This window comes from Capra hircus, chromosome 8 (genome assembly GCF_001704415.2).
Source record: "Capra hircus breed San Clemente chromosome 8, ASM170441v1, whole genome shotgun sequence".
In the NCBI taxonomy this organism is placed as follows: Eukaryota; Metazoa; Chordata; class Mammalia; order Artiodactyla; family Bovidae; genus Capra; species Capra hircus.
The window spans coordinates 25805284-25821497 of record NC_030815.1 but is presented as its reverse complement, the minus strand read 5'-3'; the positions used below and the strand labels follow the sequence as shown (position 1 = coordinate 25821497).

The window sequence follows — 16214 nt, the reverse complement described above, 5'->3', positions numbered from 1 at the left end:
GCAGAACAGCTTAATCAGTTCAGTTGCTCAGTCATGCCTGACTCTTTGCAACCCCATGGACTGCAGCACACCAAGCCTCCCTTGCCCATCACCAACTCCCGGGGCTTGTTCAAACTCATGTCCATCGAGTTGGTGATGCCATCCAACCATCTCATCCTCTGTCGTCCCCTTCACCTCCTGCCTTCAATTTTTCCCAGCATCAGGGTCTTTTCCAATGAGTCAGTTCTTCATATCAGGTAGCCAAAGTATTGAAATTTCAGCTTCGGCATCAGTCCTTCCAATGAATATTCAGGACTGATTTCCTTTAGGAGAACTTAAAGAATGCTGGTTAACCTCAGAGCTATTTTTTTCCCATATGTTGAAGAATAGAACATGGAAGAAATGATAGATGGCTTCAATGGTTTTTCCATTATTTGATCCCTCCATGGGAAAGTTAGGGACATTTGGGGATAGTTTTTAAATAGAGCTAAAATTCATGAAAAACTCATGGTGTTAGTATAAAATTCAGTGGTTTTAGCATATCCAAAATGTTGCATAGCCATCACCAGTAATTCCAAAGCACTTTCATCACCCCCAAAATAAGCTCTATAACCATGAAGCAGTCCCTCTCAATTCCACCCCTCCTCCTGCTGCTGTTGCTGCTGCTGCTAAGTCGCTTCAGTCGTGTCCGACTCTGTGCAACCCCATAGACGGCAGCCCACCAGGCTCCGCCATCCCTGGGATTCTCCAGGCAAGAACACTGGAGTGGGTTGCCATTTCCTTCTCCAATGCATGAAAGTGAAAAGTGAAAGTGAGGTCACTCAGTTGTGTCTGACTCTCAGTGACCCCATGGACCACTGAGCCACCAGGAAACCCAATAATACAGGAGTGGGTTGCCAGGCCCTCCTTCAGGGGAATAAGCATAATTCATACTATTTTGTAACTTCCCTGGTGGCTCAGTGGTAAAGAATCTGCCTGCCATGCAGGAGACCTGGGTTTTATCCCTGGATTGGTAAGATCCCCTGGAGGAGGGCATGGCAACCCACTCTAGTATTCTTGCCGGAGAATCCCATGGACAAAGGAGTCTGGTGGGCAATGGTCCATGGAGTCACAAGAGTCGGACATGACTTAGCAACTAAACCACCACCACCACATACTATTTTTAATCTGTCTAAGGGTGTTTCTCATAAAGTGTTGGCATCATACCAAAAGTCTCCACCTATCAGTCTTAATATCCACTCCGCACCACATGCACACACACACACCCTGCTTTGATATTAGATACATCTGGGCTGACGTTTTAACTTAAATCTCTGGGCCTCAGTTTTTTGAGCTCTAAAACAATCATCATAATATAAATCCTCCAAATTATGGTGGGGGTTAAGATGAAAGCAGCTAGCAGAGTATACAGCACTTAATTAATGCTCAATAAATGGAACTTTTATTATTGATGTCATTCCCAGTGAAGGGAAGTCGGAAAGTGGTTTCCCAGGCCTTGGGCATTCATGGATAGCTCATGTGTCTGTTGCAGCTTTCATAGGAAATGCTCCATCCTCCTGGTCCCTAAGCATCTACCTCATCTGCTCCTCTCACTCAATGGTTTTAAATCCAGACAGAACTGAGTTGAATTGAAAACAGTATGAAGTAATAGTAAAGTTATATGATCCAGAAGCTACATAAAAACAAGTTGAAGGAATGATAAGGTGATTTCAAGAATCCTATCACAGTTTCTATGTACTGGGCTGTAGGAAGTCAGAAACCTGAGTTCCAGTCCTGGTTCTGTTATTTCATAGGTATATACGATATTCTGAGCAAGATTTTTAAACTCATTGATCTTCATTTCCCTCTTCTGTGAGATGGAACTAGTGGTATTTGCACTAATCACTTTGTGTTTTAGTGTAAACGAGTAAGAAACTCTTTATTGATGATGAGCAAAGGGAGGCAGGTGTGGGAAGATTGTAATTACCCCAGTGACTGGAAGACGGCATCACTGGCTAATTCAGGGTATAGGAGCAGGGGCACGTAATACTCACCATATGGGATTTTCTCATACACCGAAGGACTAGCTCATTCAAAATGCCAATAGCACTACTACTTAGAAACATTGCATCTGCTGAATATGTTTTGAAAAATCAAACTTCTGACATAAAAAGTTAGACAGTATCCACTCAATATGTGGGTTCAAATGGCAGGTGATGGATCTCCTTTCCTATGTTCTATTACTAGCAAGTCTTGGACAATGTCCTGATCTTTTCATTTTTTTCCTTAGAAAAATGGATTAAAGGGTATGTAATTTTACATTTCCCATATTTTGTCTTCTGTGCCACCAAATAAATCTGAATCTGAGTAAATCTCGGGGTTAACAAGTGGTAAAAACAAACAAAGAGATTCGAATCACAAAATGAGGCATCTTAAATGTGTGGTAGGCCCTTTGGAGCACAGAAGCTATATAAAATACAAAACGGTATAGTTTTCCCTGATTTGGAGGGCCTCCACAAGTCATACTGTCGACAGGTTTGCATTTACAGCAGTATGTGAAGGGCATGAGAAGAAACGAAACCATCTGTAAAGTATCTAGAGCTCTTTTCCAATAAATTTATTTTTCTATTATAAAGAATATTATAGAAAATTTAGAAAATAGAGAAAAGAACAGAGAAATCATCTATAATCATTCCACTTCCAAAATAACCACTATTAAAATGTTGGTATATTTCCTTTCAGTATTTTTTTTTTCACTTGATATAGTCTCAATTGTTTACCAAGAGTTTTTTCATTGAACACTCCATCTAATATTTATATGACTCCTTTTAAAATTATAAATAATTTTTCACTAAATGTCTTTGTGGCTGCAGGCTTTGGGGGGAGGATTATAGATTCCCCCGCTAAAATGATTTGAACTTAATGCTGCATTGTTTCTTGAAACAAATTACAAGAAAATTTCCATCTTCTTAGCATCTAGAGTTGTCTATGTTCTACTCCAAAGTCATTTCTTTTTTCCAACTTTTAATCCCCTAGAGTACTTCAAGGAGCATAACTGAAAAGCAACATCAAACTGATTTCCTTTTCGTGTAGACAAGGGTTCTGGTACTGGATTCAGATATTTTTGTGAGCAAATAAAAGCTCTAGAGACTTTGTAGCTTAGCAAATAAAGGGTTGGCCTTCGACCAAACCCCGCTCAATGATTTTGGTGGTCTCAGCTGAGTTTCCAGCAAGTTTTAGCCTGTATTACAAATTCATCATACATAATTATGTTCAATTTGGCACAACTTCCAGTCCCTGCTTAGGAGAAGCCCTCTGTTTTGAGGCTTAAGGAAAGAATAAAACACTTCTTGTTCCTACTGGGAGCTGTTCTCTCAGGTCAAGGTTGTATTACCTATGGAAAGGAATGGGGTAGAAGTATTGTCAATTATAATGACTCTGGTGATAAATGGATACTGGACATCATCTGTGCTTACCATTTGAAATTTCTCACTCTTAGAGTCTTCATTCAAAGGATGTTGACAGTTCTAACACCAAGGGGCTCGTAGATTCTCTTCCAGTCACAGCTGGCACGAGTGAGTTAAGATCCATGAAAATTTTCTATTCTCCTAATGTTGGAACATAGAGAAGGATACAAAATCAGTTAAGAAGGTAGTTAGGAAAAAAATTCAGACTTGATGAGGTGCCTAATAAGTTGGAACAAATATATTATGAATCTCTAGAAATCTCAAATATGTCTAGTACTGCAGTAATGCACAATAATTATTTGATTGAACATAGGCCAACTCAGGAAATGAAAATTCTAGCAATTAACTTTTTCTTTCCATGGTCCATTCCTCTCACATTCCATATATTCAACTTGGATTTGTTTTAATTATTTAGAGAGAAGTATGCTGAATAGCAAAACGCTCCTTGCTTTGTGTTCTATTTCTTAAGGGGTTGGCATTTTATTGGCAAGATCATGGTGTGTACAACTAAATAATTTGACTCCTGCACAAATAATCATAACCCATCATCAGAGACTGGGCTGTAAGAGTCCACTCAATGTCATTCATTAGTGAAGCCTGAGTGGCAAGGTAAATCCAGCCTGGGAGTTGTGCTATTGATAGATTGATAGTTCTTTCTCTGAATGAGTCCCACATTAGTGGCTAAATTTATTAAAATACAAAATAGCACCTGGTTATTGCTTTAGCACTAATTAAAACTTAATGAAAACCAACAAATTGTCGACTAATGTGAGCAAAGAACTCCAACCAAGTAGCCAAAGGCCGATAACCCAAATAAGCTTATTTGTATCTTAACTTTTTTCCCAAGAAACTGACAGGGGTATTAAACAGATTTTCTTTCTTATTAAGAACAAAAAGGCACAAGCTAGTCAGGCATGCTTGTGTTGGTAACAGAACTTCCTCTCTCTTCAGTCTCATACCTAAAAGTAATATTGGAGACAAAGCAACTGATGATGGGAATATTCCATCAAGAATATCCCAAGGCAGTTTGTTGACTGGGAACTCTAGCCATCTTCCCCAGAATATCAGTGCCCTTCCCAACTAGATGAGGTGTTAACTGAGGGTCTAATACCACTCCCATCAACTCACCCATCAGGCATCCTGCTACAAATTTTTGGCAATAACTAATGTGATTCTTTTGAGGTCTGTCTTAAAGAAACAGTCATAAACTCAGCTGTGTAGGCAATCCAATATCTTATTTGCTTGTTATAAATTGACCAACATATACAGGGATTAATTAACTCAATTGGAAGGCAACATAGAAAGACCCTAGGCTTAGAAATCAGATTTAACATTCAGTTTTGATTTGCTCTGTGACCTTAAATTACTTTAGGTTTTGTGGTTTGGTTTATTCATTCTTAAAATAGGAATAGATAATTCTTCATGCTTTTTGTAAGGAATGCTTATGAACCACTTAACATAGATTGACACACAGCTACAATTACTAAAGATGATCTTTAAAATAGTGCTGGTACTTGTGGTGAGTCTGTAATAGAGGTAAGGTAACGCATAACAAAGTTCTTCTGATTAATGTTTGAGGAAAGAGAAAATCAGAGCTGCCTATCCCTCCTTTGTAACATGTTACAGCTTTAAGTAATATCCAGCTGCATTGGTTCAAGAGAAAATAAGATATGAAAATTAAAGAAGTTATGAAGAAATTTAAAAAGAAAGATAAAGAGAAATCATAAATGGGGAAGTAGCAGAATTAAAACCACCAGAAACAGAAAAAGGAGTATAGTTGCTAGCAACACGGTGGTCTAGATATCCTGAGTAGAACACATGAAGATACTGACTAAAATATTATAATCATGCTATTAAAGCATATCTGAGCTATAAATTAAAAGAAATTCTTAGAGGCTAAAACTGAAGAAAAAGTGTGAATCCAGAGAGGAAAACAGGGGCTAGAGCTGTCTGTCAGGTCTTGACGGTGATATACTTTCTTGAACAAGAGATAAAGCCTACAGACCAGAGAACAGGAGATGGAGTAGAAACTCCTTCATAAATCCAGGGCCTTTCCTGTCTAAACAGTGGTACTCTCCCTGGGCAAAACCACTTGTTAAAGGGACACGTTAATTCTCCATGTCTTTGCTTGACTCTGAATAGAATGGGGAGAAAGAATGGGAAGAATCTAAGATGTCTACTTACAAACACAAGTGTGGGGCCCCAGATAGAAACTCAGGTGACAATTCAAGGTAAGGTGGGTCCATACTGATAATGCCACAGAATAGAAGCAAGCCCAAATGCTCTCTGAAACACTAACATTGAGTCTCTGACCTTAAAGTATTCCTGGAGAGAAAACTCCAAGAGATAAGAGCTCACAAACTCATGTATGTCTCTGAAAGGACTTCCCCCATGGCTCGGCAGTGAAGAATCCACTTGCAATGCAGCAGATGTGGGTTTGATTCCTGGGCCAGGAAGATCTCTTGGAGAAGGAAATGGCAACCCACTCCTGTATTCTTGCCTGAAAAATCCCATGGACAGAGGAGCCTGGTGAGCTACAGGTCATATGGTTGCAAAAGAGTTGGACATGATTGAGCGACTAAACAATAGCAATGTCTCTATGAAGTGTAATAAGCAAAAACAATAAGCTATATAAGCAGACCCTCAAAACCTACAGGTATTGAAATTATCAGATAACAGAAAAACATGCCCATACTCTATGACATATACATACAAAGGCATGGCATATGCCCCCAGGAAATATGTATAAAACATCAATAACAGGGATTTTCTTGATAGCTCCAAACTGGAATCAACCTTAAATTTCCATCAATAGTACACTAGATAAGTAAAGTATGGTATATTTATAAAATGGAGGCCCTCAAAATTAATGAATTATACTTAGCTTATCAACATGGTTACATATCAAAAACACAGTGAGGACAAAAAGTAAGTCATAGAAAACTATATCAAGTACATTTCTACTAATATAAATTTCAAAAGCAATACATTATTTAGAGATGTATGCCAAAAGAGCAATGGGTTGATTAATACCAAATTTAGTGCCATGGAGGAAAATCTTAGAGAAACCCATAGGCTTGAATGGTGGCATGGAGGCATTTATTTGTTAAACTCTATTCGAGATACATACGCATTGTACATATTCTTTGCATGCCTGGTAATTTCACAATAATAAACAGATGCAAACAGGAATTAGAAGAAAGAGGCAAAAGAAACAAGATTTAGGCTGAGGTAGAGGAGGTCTTGAATTGTAATTTGGAGATCTTGAAATGTAACAGATAAGAGTGAGAGAATGCGGACTGAGTTAGTGTATTGCTGCATATTTTGATTATCATTTCCCTTTGACATTTTCTTGAGAGATAGTAATAATGATGTAATGTACTTTTTATGTATTTTTGGATGCCAGAGTGGCATTTCTTTGAATGCACCCAAGAAGGAAACAAGGCAGATCAAAGTTATATGAGTTATAGCCTTTCTTTTTGTGTTTGTTTGTATTTGTGTAAGTTTCTCATGGTAAGAAAAAACCAGACTTCTATCAGCTTCTTGTACATACATAACTCAAGTCATCACCATGCTCCATTTCATCATATTCCCTTCCTTTGATCCCATTTCTATTGCCCATCCTCATTAGTCCCACATATCATAATTCTCCTTTACATGTATATTTCTGAGTATCATCACATACCATTTCCTTATTTCTGAGACACACAGATTTTTCGTATTATTACTCTTCAGAAACTTGGAGGCATTGCAGAATTAGCACATACTTTCCTGTGGTCTAGTAATTTCTCCTGCAAAAAACAACAAAACAAGTTCTATTTTTAAAATGTGATGTCTCTTAAATCAACTATCATTAGAGTAGAAAAATATGAAAGTTAATAATTAACTCTTATTCTTTTGTCTGAGTATTAAAATGGTAACATTTTCTTACTAAGCAGCTTTTTGACATTTCCCTCTTTAATCCCCTCTGTTCATTCTACTCAGAAAAACTCTCTTCACTGGCCAATGTAATCAGCTCATTTAAAGGTTTCTACCAACGTCCAAACTGACAGAGACGTCAGCCAAAAAATTGAGATAAATTGAGTTATAACATATACAAACATAGAATTTTTATTTATTTACTGTTTATGTACTAAAACAGAGAATTTTATTTAAAAGAGATTGCATCCCTAGGAATGTGAAATTCATTCAAGTTTCTACATTTATATGTATCTGAGCTGCCTTCTGAGGAGAGACCAGGTCTGTGGATGGAAGGAGAAGTTCTGGGGGATAAACGTGTTTCATTCTAGATCATTATATAAGCCATGATATGAGCATTTCAATAATATTCACTGATATAGCAGATATAATAAAATTGTGGACTTCAAGTAGGATAAAAAAAAATTACTACTGAGACCTTAGGGAGTTACTGTTTGGCCCAAAGTTTTGTAGGAAAAGCACAAAACAAAAGTCTACTAGCAATAAATGCTGGAGAGGGTGTGGAGAAAAGGGGACCCTCTTACGCTGTTGATGGGAATGCAAACTAGTACAGCCACTATGGAGAACAGTGTGGAGATTCCTTAAAAAACTGGAAATAGAACTGCCGTCTAACCCAGCAATCCCACTGCTGGGCATACACACTGAGGAGACCAGAATTGAAAGAGACACGTGTACCCCAATGTTCATCGCAGCACTGTTTATAATAGCCAGGACATGGAAGCAACCTAGATGTCCATCAGCAGATGAATGGATAAGAAAGCTGTGGTACATATACACAATGGAGTGTTACTCAGCCGTTAAAAAGAATACATTTGAGTCAGTTCTAATGAGGTGGATGAAACTGGAGCTGATTATACAGAGTGAAGTAAGCCAGAAAGAAAAACACCAATATAGTATACTAATGCATATATATGGAATTTAGAAAGATGGTAATGATAACCCTGTATGCGAGACAGCAAAAGAGACGCAGATGTATAGAACAGTCTTTTGGACTCTGTGGGAGAGGGAGAGGGTGGGATGATTTGGGAGAGTGGCATTGAAACATGTGTAATACCATATAAGAAATGAATCGCCAGTCTAGGTTCAATGCAGGGTGCAGGATGCTTGGGGCTGGTGCACTGGGATGACCCGGAGGGATGGTTTTGGGGGGAAGGTAGCAGGGGGATTCAGGATTAGGAACACGTGTACACCCGTGGCAGATTCATGTTGATGTGTGGCAAAACCAATACAATATTGTAAAGTAAAAAAAATAATAATAATAAAGAAAAAAAAGAAAGATTATGGTAAGTTTTAAACATTATAGCAAGTTGTTTCAAACAAGTAGATTATGCAATTAAAAATTAGAAGGGTAAGCCCAACCTATAATGATTTCCTCATCTTGAAGTAAATATATACACACTGCATTAGTTTTGACATAGATAATTAAAGAAATAGATTTACTTTTGCTTTTGCAAATAATAAAGGTAGAATTTATAAGGATTTTTAGAAGTATGAAAAATTGTACTGATATCATGTACTGACATGATTATGAGATAGAACATAAGGTTATATATCTTGACTGAAGTCAAGAATAGTACTTAATGTAAAAAATAATAATGGACATATATTCAAATTTAATTAAAAAGAGAAGAAATTATACATAATGACCTGCAGGAAAATTAGGTATTTCATGTAGAAAGAAAATAGACAATAACTGAATCCAGATGATGTATTACAGCCAAGGAATTAATTCTCTATGTTGATTAAAATAAAGACATAATCTTCAAAAAAAAATTTCACTAATCAGTTAATCTAATATGTGTTCTTTGTCCTTAAATTCTTGGTTAACTTTGTTTATGCCCAAAATAAGGATTCTGTTCTGGTGTTATTGGTCTTCAGTTAGAAAAAAAAAAGTCTAAATATGATATGATGAGAGAAATTAGAACTGTGTAATATTATAGGATAATTTAGACTCTGATCAATTAACTGTAGTATATAGAAAAATGAGTTGCTAAATTTACTGTTTCTTAAAGAAGAGTTCACATTTTGGGTAAATATCATACTCTATTCACTAGGTAGTAGCTTGGGGTCTTGAGTCAGACTGCCACGGTGAACTCACTTTTAGCACTTACTATTCATGAGCTCTTGAGCAGGTAATTAGCCTCACTAATCCTTACATTTCTCACCTGTAAAATGGATATACTAACTATATCTATTTTGTAAGGCTGTTTATTAAATAATATAATTTATTTAAAGCACTTAACATGTTACCTCATACATCCTAAAGAGTCAAAAAATGATAGCAACTCATGTCTATATTGATAAGGTAAATAACAGAAATTTCTATAGCTTTTATTTTACTTATTATTACTGCATATGAAAGCACTATTTCCTTTTTGGGGTTGTATATGTGTTTGCATTTCACATGTGAATAAGTTGCATTTATAGAATCAGTTCAGTTCAGTTCAGTCGCTCAGTTGTGTCCGACTCTTTGCGACCCCATGAATCGCAGCATGCCAGGCCTTGAATATCTTTATTTAAAAGAGAGCATAGCACTTTTGCATTGAACTCAGTCGCTATGAGCTAGACACAGTTTTGTAACAATTGGATGGAGAGGGAGAAAAAAGATAATGATCTTGTGTGTGTTTTTTTAGGTGGATAAATTTGAGGGACTATAATTATGTCAACTCATAAAATTAGCATGTGAGTTCAGGGAAATATTTAGATGTAAATATTCTAGATAGAGCCATTTTTAAACATTGACATGTGTTCTGGCTGATACAAGATGCTACATTGAAAGCCATTGTTTAAAAGGGTAAATGCTTCTATAGGAATTCTTGGTTGATCTTTATGTCTGGTTCTATTTTATTTGCTCTGTTTGGATAAAAACCTATCTAAATTTGGAAAGTGATTGCTTGCTTTAAGCAATGCATGTCTCAGATAGAATAAGGTCCTTGATTTTGCAGTGCTCATAGAAATTTTATTCATGTTCTAATGCTTTATATTTTGGGCCATGTATGTGTACACCCTGATCTTGTTAAAGGATCTCAATTTAGGTTTGTTTTTTGATATAAAACTCAGCATAGCTATCATGCATTCCATCATTAGAATAATATTTTATGACTATACACCAAATGTCTTTCCCCTGTAGTTGATATTTTACTAAGGGTGGGATACATCAGAAACTTATATCACATTGCAAACTGCATGTATTGCCAAACCTTAAAAATACACGAGGCACAAAGGAGAGGCTTTTCTTCTTAGTGGAATTTGATATGATCTGAGTTGCTTCTCTTCGGTTTACTGGTTATTTTTACGTGCTTTATAAATATATGTTTGCTGAAGCATAATAGTTTTATTATTGTGATATGTTTATGTAGTTCTTTAAACATACATTTTTAAACACAAAAGGACAGTGAAATTATAATAAACAGGTTTTTAGAACCACAAATACATGACACTATAAAATGTATCAACACGTTTGTATGATGTCCTGAATTTTGAAAGTGTTTTTTGCAAACACAAATGTTGACATTAGGATGTAAAGAGGCAATTCTTATTCTAGTTTAGAATCTCTCTCTGGAACCAGATGCAGTCCTAATGAAACTTAGAACTCGAAAAGTATATACGTTGTGTAAATAAAGCTCTTTCCCCGCAAGGGCCCTGGGCTCAGCTCTGGTGTTAGATCTCTGAATATGCATGAGCTGTTCTTTCTCACCAGTGGGCCCCACAATGGGAATGATGCTCCAGGTAATTCTAAGACAAACAAAATATCTGTATGTTATAGACAATGGGAATTTTTAATCAGTGCAAGAATAGGCCTGGACAGCAATGCAACTTAAAAGTCAAATAGAGAATCCTCTAACTGCAATTATTTCCCCATTTGATTTAGAGAACAAATTTGGGAACTTAGAAGTAGCAAAATAAGATGTGTCTCCCATTCAACATTCAAAACAAGAGGGGATGCATAATAAAAATAACCTGGAGCTAACTTTGAAATGGCAGCTCTCAGGACTAAATAACCAGCAAGAGAATCACTGAGTATCATCACCAAGGTTTAAAGGAGGAGAAAGACACATAGAGAAGGACACTCATGGATAATTAGAATGGTGAATTGAGTTGAATGTTTTTTCTTTTAATTTTGGCTGCACTGGGTCTTTGCTGGGGCTCAAGGGCTTTCTCTACTTGTGGTGGTCCAAGGGGGCTTCTCTCATTGTGGAGCATGGACTCTAGAGCACAGGGCTCAATAATTACAGCATGCAGGCTTAGTTGCACCATGGCATGTAGTATCTTAGTTCCCCAACCAGGGATCAAACTTACATCCCTTATGTTGGAAGGCAGACTCTCAACCCTTGGACCACCAGGAAAGTCCTAGCATTGCATGTCTGATTAGCTGTTACAGTTTGGTTGTTGGTTGTTTAGTCACTAAGTCATGTCCAACTCTTTTTGAACCCCATGGGCTGCAGGACTGGAGGTTCCTCCGTCCATGGGATTGCCCAGGCAAGAATACTGGGTGGATTGCCAATTCCTTCTCCAGATACCCTCCCAACCCAGGGACGGAGACCATGTCTCCTGCACTGGCAGGTGGATTCTTTCCCACTGAACCTGTTAGTGTTTACAAAACCCTTTAAAGTATCTGGTTTGATTGCCATGATCACCTTGTGAAAAGTAGAGCAAGAGTCACCTACATTTATAGCTGAGAGAGAGGGAGAAGAGTACAGGGTGGCCCAAGGTCTTAGTAGTAGACTTGGACTGAGGTCGTCAGACCCCTAGTCCAGGACTCTTTCCATTACCACACACCCATATTCCAAATGTCACAAGTCTCATTTTCCTAGATTTAATGTGCATCCACCGACACTATAAAAACACATAATCACTAAACTCTATCATCGAGGACTTTTGGCTTGGCTCTTAATTGAAGGCTTACTCCCATCTATTACAGATATAATACAGTATTGAAGGATTTGGTTACATGTGGAGCTCTCTTAAATATATGCTTTCTCTGCACACAACCACTTCCTGATTCCATATTGAAATATGGGACAAAGCATAATAAAATCATAGCCATAGAAAAAATAACAGAAATGAGACAAAGCAGCAAACTATGGAACCATTTCATTCACTTACTCACAGTGCTTGGGTGAGGTGAGGGCGGGGGAGTTGTGGAGAGGGTGGGTGACCATCTTATAAATAACCTTTGCCATCAACATATTGTCATTACCAAGTGAGAGTGGGCCAGGCTATCAGAAATGCCTGAAGAAAGCTATCTGCATGATCCTCAGGGAATTCTTTATCTTCTGGAACTTGCTGCTATGATTTCTAAAATTATACAGTTTAGTTGGATTGTTTCTAGACTCTTTTCACATTCAACTATAGTATTCAATGACCTTTAATTGAGCCTCCCAGTTCTAAAAAATTTCATCATTAATCATTATGACACACAATGACTTCTGAATTAACTATCTCAACTGTCATTTATTAAGAATTTACTCTAGGCTAAGCACTGGTTAAAGAGTTTTCCATTTTTCCTGTGGGGTCTGGAATTTAGCCTAATATATACTTATGTGTAAAGAAAATATAGTAGCTTCATTTTAGGAAATTATTTAATCTTGATTGTAAATACTGGATGGTTATTGGAGGAAATTCCACTTGCCTGATAATATTTTGTCTAATTTCAGTTTACAGTAGTCCTTTCAGATAATCTCTAATTCTTTTCTTCCCCAAGTAGTGCCTGAGTGCTTGGCGCTTTAATTTTTCCTTTGGGAGTCAGCAGAGGCATCAGAAATCTACCAGTTGATTCTTGGCCCTTGTTGTCCTCTGTGATAATATTTCGTTAGACTTCTTGGCACTATCAACAGGGAATCTTCTAGAAATAAGGGAGCATTTGGAGATCGAAACTTTCTACTGCATTCCACACTAAGGTGTGTATGGACAGCACAGCTATGAATTCCATCCCTGTGCTCATGAGATGAGGTGAGCAGGATGTTTCTCAGCACCCTGAAGGCTGCTGTGGGTACTGCCCCCAGCACATTGGCCCTCAGTCTACAGAGAGTCTCCTGAGTGATGGGGGCATGAGATCGTTGCTCTGAGAGAAAGCAGAGCAATGCTTTCTTTTTATTCTGAGCAAAAGAGTGGAGGGAGGAGGCAATAAAGATGGCTTTTCTTTACCCCTATTTGCTGGCTTGGCGCTATCTGTGTAAAGCCACTAGATGAAAGGAGAAAGGACCTGTTTTAGTTCTGCCTTTGGCCTAGGAAATAAGTCTTCAACCACATTAAAATGCAGGGATGGTTATTTGAAGAATGAAGGAAATAATGTCTGTGAGGCTAGGGATCTGGCACCTAGTAAACGCAGATGACTGGTAACTCTTTTGAACTATTTTTTGGAAAGTATTATGAGAGTGATTATACTTGATGCTGGTATAATAGGCCCCTGATGCTGGTAAAGATTGAGGGCAAAGGAAGAAGAGGGTGGCAGAGGATGAGATGGTTGGATAGCATCACTGATTCAATGGACATGAACTTGGGTGAACACTGGGAGATGGTGAGGGACAGGGAGGCCTGTCGTGGTGCAGTCCATGGGGTTATAAAGAATCAGATACGACTTAACGACTGAACAACAATAACAGTTAGAGTGAGCAAGCAGAAACCTTGCCTATAGAAATCTTTCAAGAATCCTGGTGGCAATACAGCCAGAGAAGGATGTCGGCTTGAGGGGTATTTTCAAATTTTGCTTGTTTTTGCTTTTGTTTTAAAGATGGGGAGATGTAACTTAATTGAAGCCATGTCTCACACACTAAAAGTTTTCTTGTGTCACAGAAAAAGAAACACATCCTAAGAGATAATGTGTCTTACTGACATCTCTTCCAGGATGCTAAAGTAGGTCCACAGCAAATCCCCTGGCAGGTCCCATTTCTCACTCCTCACCCTCTTCAGAACAAAACTCTCTCCTCCTTTACCTCTTGCCTTAAGACTTGTCCTCCCCTCACCCCACCCTCCTTCTTAATTATTTTCATTACCTCCATCTTATTAATTAAGTTCTTTCCTTCCTTCCTCTTCCTCTTTGGTCATATCATTGTTAAAAGATAAACTAAAGTATGCTAAAATTTTTAGAGAGTTCACTTGGGCAAAACTCCATTCAGATTGGGAGGTGTCAAACCAAAGAGGTTAGGAATGCTCTGCCAATAGGAGCCAGAGGAAGGAAAGAAAATGCAGAAGCAAGGAAAGGAAATGATTTGATTGGCTATAGCCTAAAGCCTAATTGGCTGTTATTGGTTGTCCTTAGGTTTCAATTTCTTAACCTTTAGCCATTTACAGGCTTAGATTCTAATTTGTTTGTGTAAGTCACAAAAGAATTAGAGCCACCTCAGGCTAACGGCCTCCTTGTTTAATTAATTTGACAGCATCCTTGGACCAATCCCGTATGTATATATATATACACACACACACACACGCATATATGTGTGTGTGGGTATGTGTGTGCATATATATAGCATCACAAAGGCTAGTGGGATCAACACAGGAGTGGGACTGAAAATAATTGATGAGGTAGGGTGCTTAGAAAGGATGGGATTGAGAGTGCAGGTTAAAGAATTATCTTGGGGCTGTGAAACACTTGATCACAGGAATGAGGTAGTAGATACTCATGTGAATGTCGGAACTTGAGGGAGCGCCTGAGCAACGCCTCTATCTTTTTTTTTTTTTTTTTCTATGAAGAAAGAAACAAAGTCATCTTCTGAGAGTAAGGATGATGGTTGTTGAGGTGAGAAGCTTGGTAGGGAAGAGCTGGGGCAACAGGACAGCTATGACTGGCATAAGCGAGGAAGCTGATGAGGCTGCCAGAGAGTCTCTAGTTAGCCTTCAAAGTGCAGAACAGGAAAAGGGGAAAACGGATTTCTAAGAGATGAGAGGATAAGAACGTAAGTAACAGTGACTATGAGACGAAGGTAAGAAAAGACATAAACTGAGTGTCTGGAACAAAAAATAAAAGGCCTGGCTAAAACAAAGAGGTGTAAATGTGAATAAGGGAATTAGGAAATGGGCAGCACTTCCCATATTTGCATTCTTGGGCCATTGCCTTCACTCCATCATCCCAATGGGGATTAAGAGCTTTCATGCAAGTCCCTTTCCTGTTTTCTCATTCCATGGGCATAAAGAAATAAAGCATAGGTTGAATGGGGGAGCTGAGTGTGGGGAGTACCTAGGGGCTGTTAAAATAAGGACTGTTGACTCTTTTCCTGTTTTCTCTTTTTTCTCCCGCTCTCTCTATCCTTGCTGTTTCCTTTTCCTCCTGTGTTCTTATTTGTCACCCACTGCATCTGTTTTAAGATTTCTCACTATTTATTTTTGTAACACCTTTTACTCTGTTTTATTAATTCCTTAGGCTTCTCTTTTTACTTGACTTTGTTAGTATAAGAACTTAGAAAAACTAATGTGAAGGAAGAAGGATAAAAAAAAAAAACCCAGAAAAATATAAGAAACCCAAATTTATAAGAAACCTGAAATATAAACATCTTCATTTATAAGAAATAAATGAGAACCTGAATGGTTCAGAAAGAATATGCAATTTATAAAAAAGAAAGAAAGTATATGGTAAATGAGAGAAAAACAAAATGAATAGATGATATAAAGGTGGAAGCTAAAAGTAAGGGAATGAGAAAATTAAGGAGTATGTATTGTATTCTAAATGGATACTATAAAGCTAATTTGGATTTTCTATTCCCTCTATGCCATAGCAATAGCCCTAATAGTTATTTTGAGTTATAAATAAGTTTTTACTTGTTGACTTGACTCTTCTGGTCTTCCCTTCTGGGAAAAGAACATAAAATGTTGCTA

At 37.7% G+C, this 16214-nt stretch overlaps 1 protein-coding gene across 1 annotated transcript in view; it reads left to right on the top strand.

The window, feature by feature from the left end:
* Positions 1-16214, top strand: part of ADAMTSL1 (ADAMTS like 1) — a 1105223-nt gene that overhangs the window by 487155 nt on the left and 601854 nt on the right. The gene's annotated exons all lie outside the window — the stretch shown is intronic.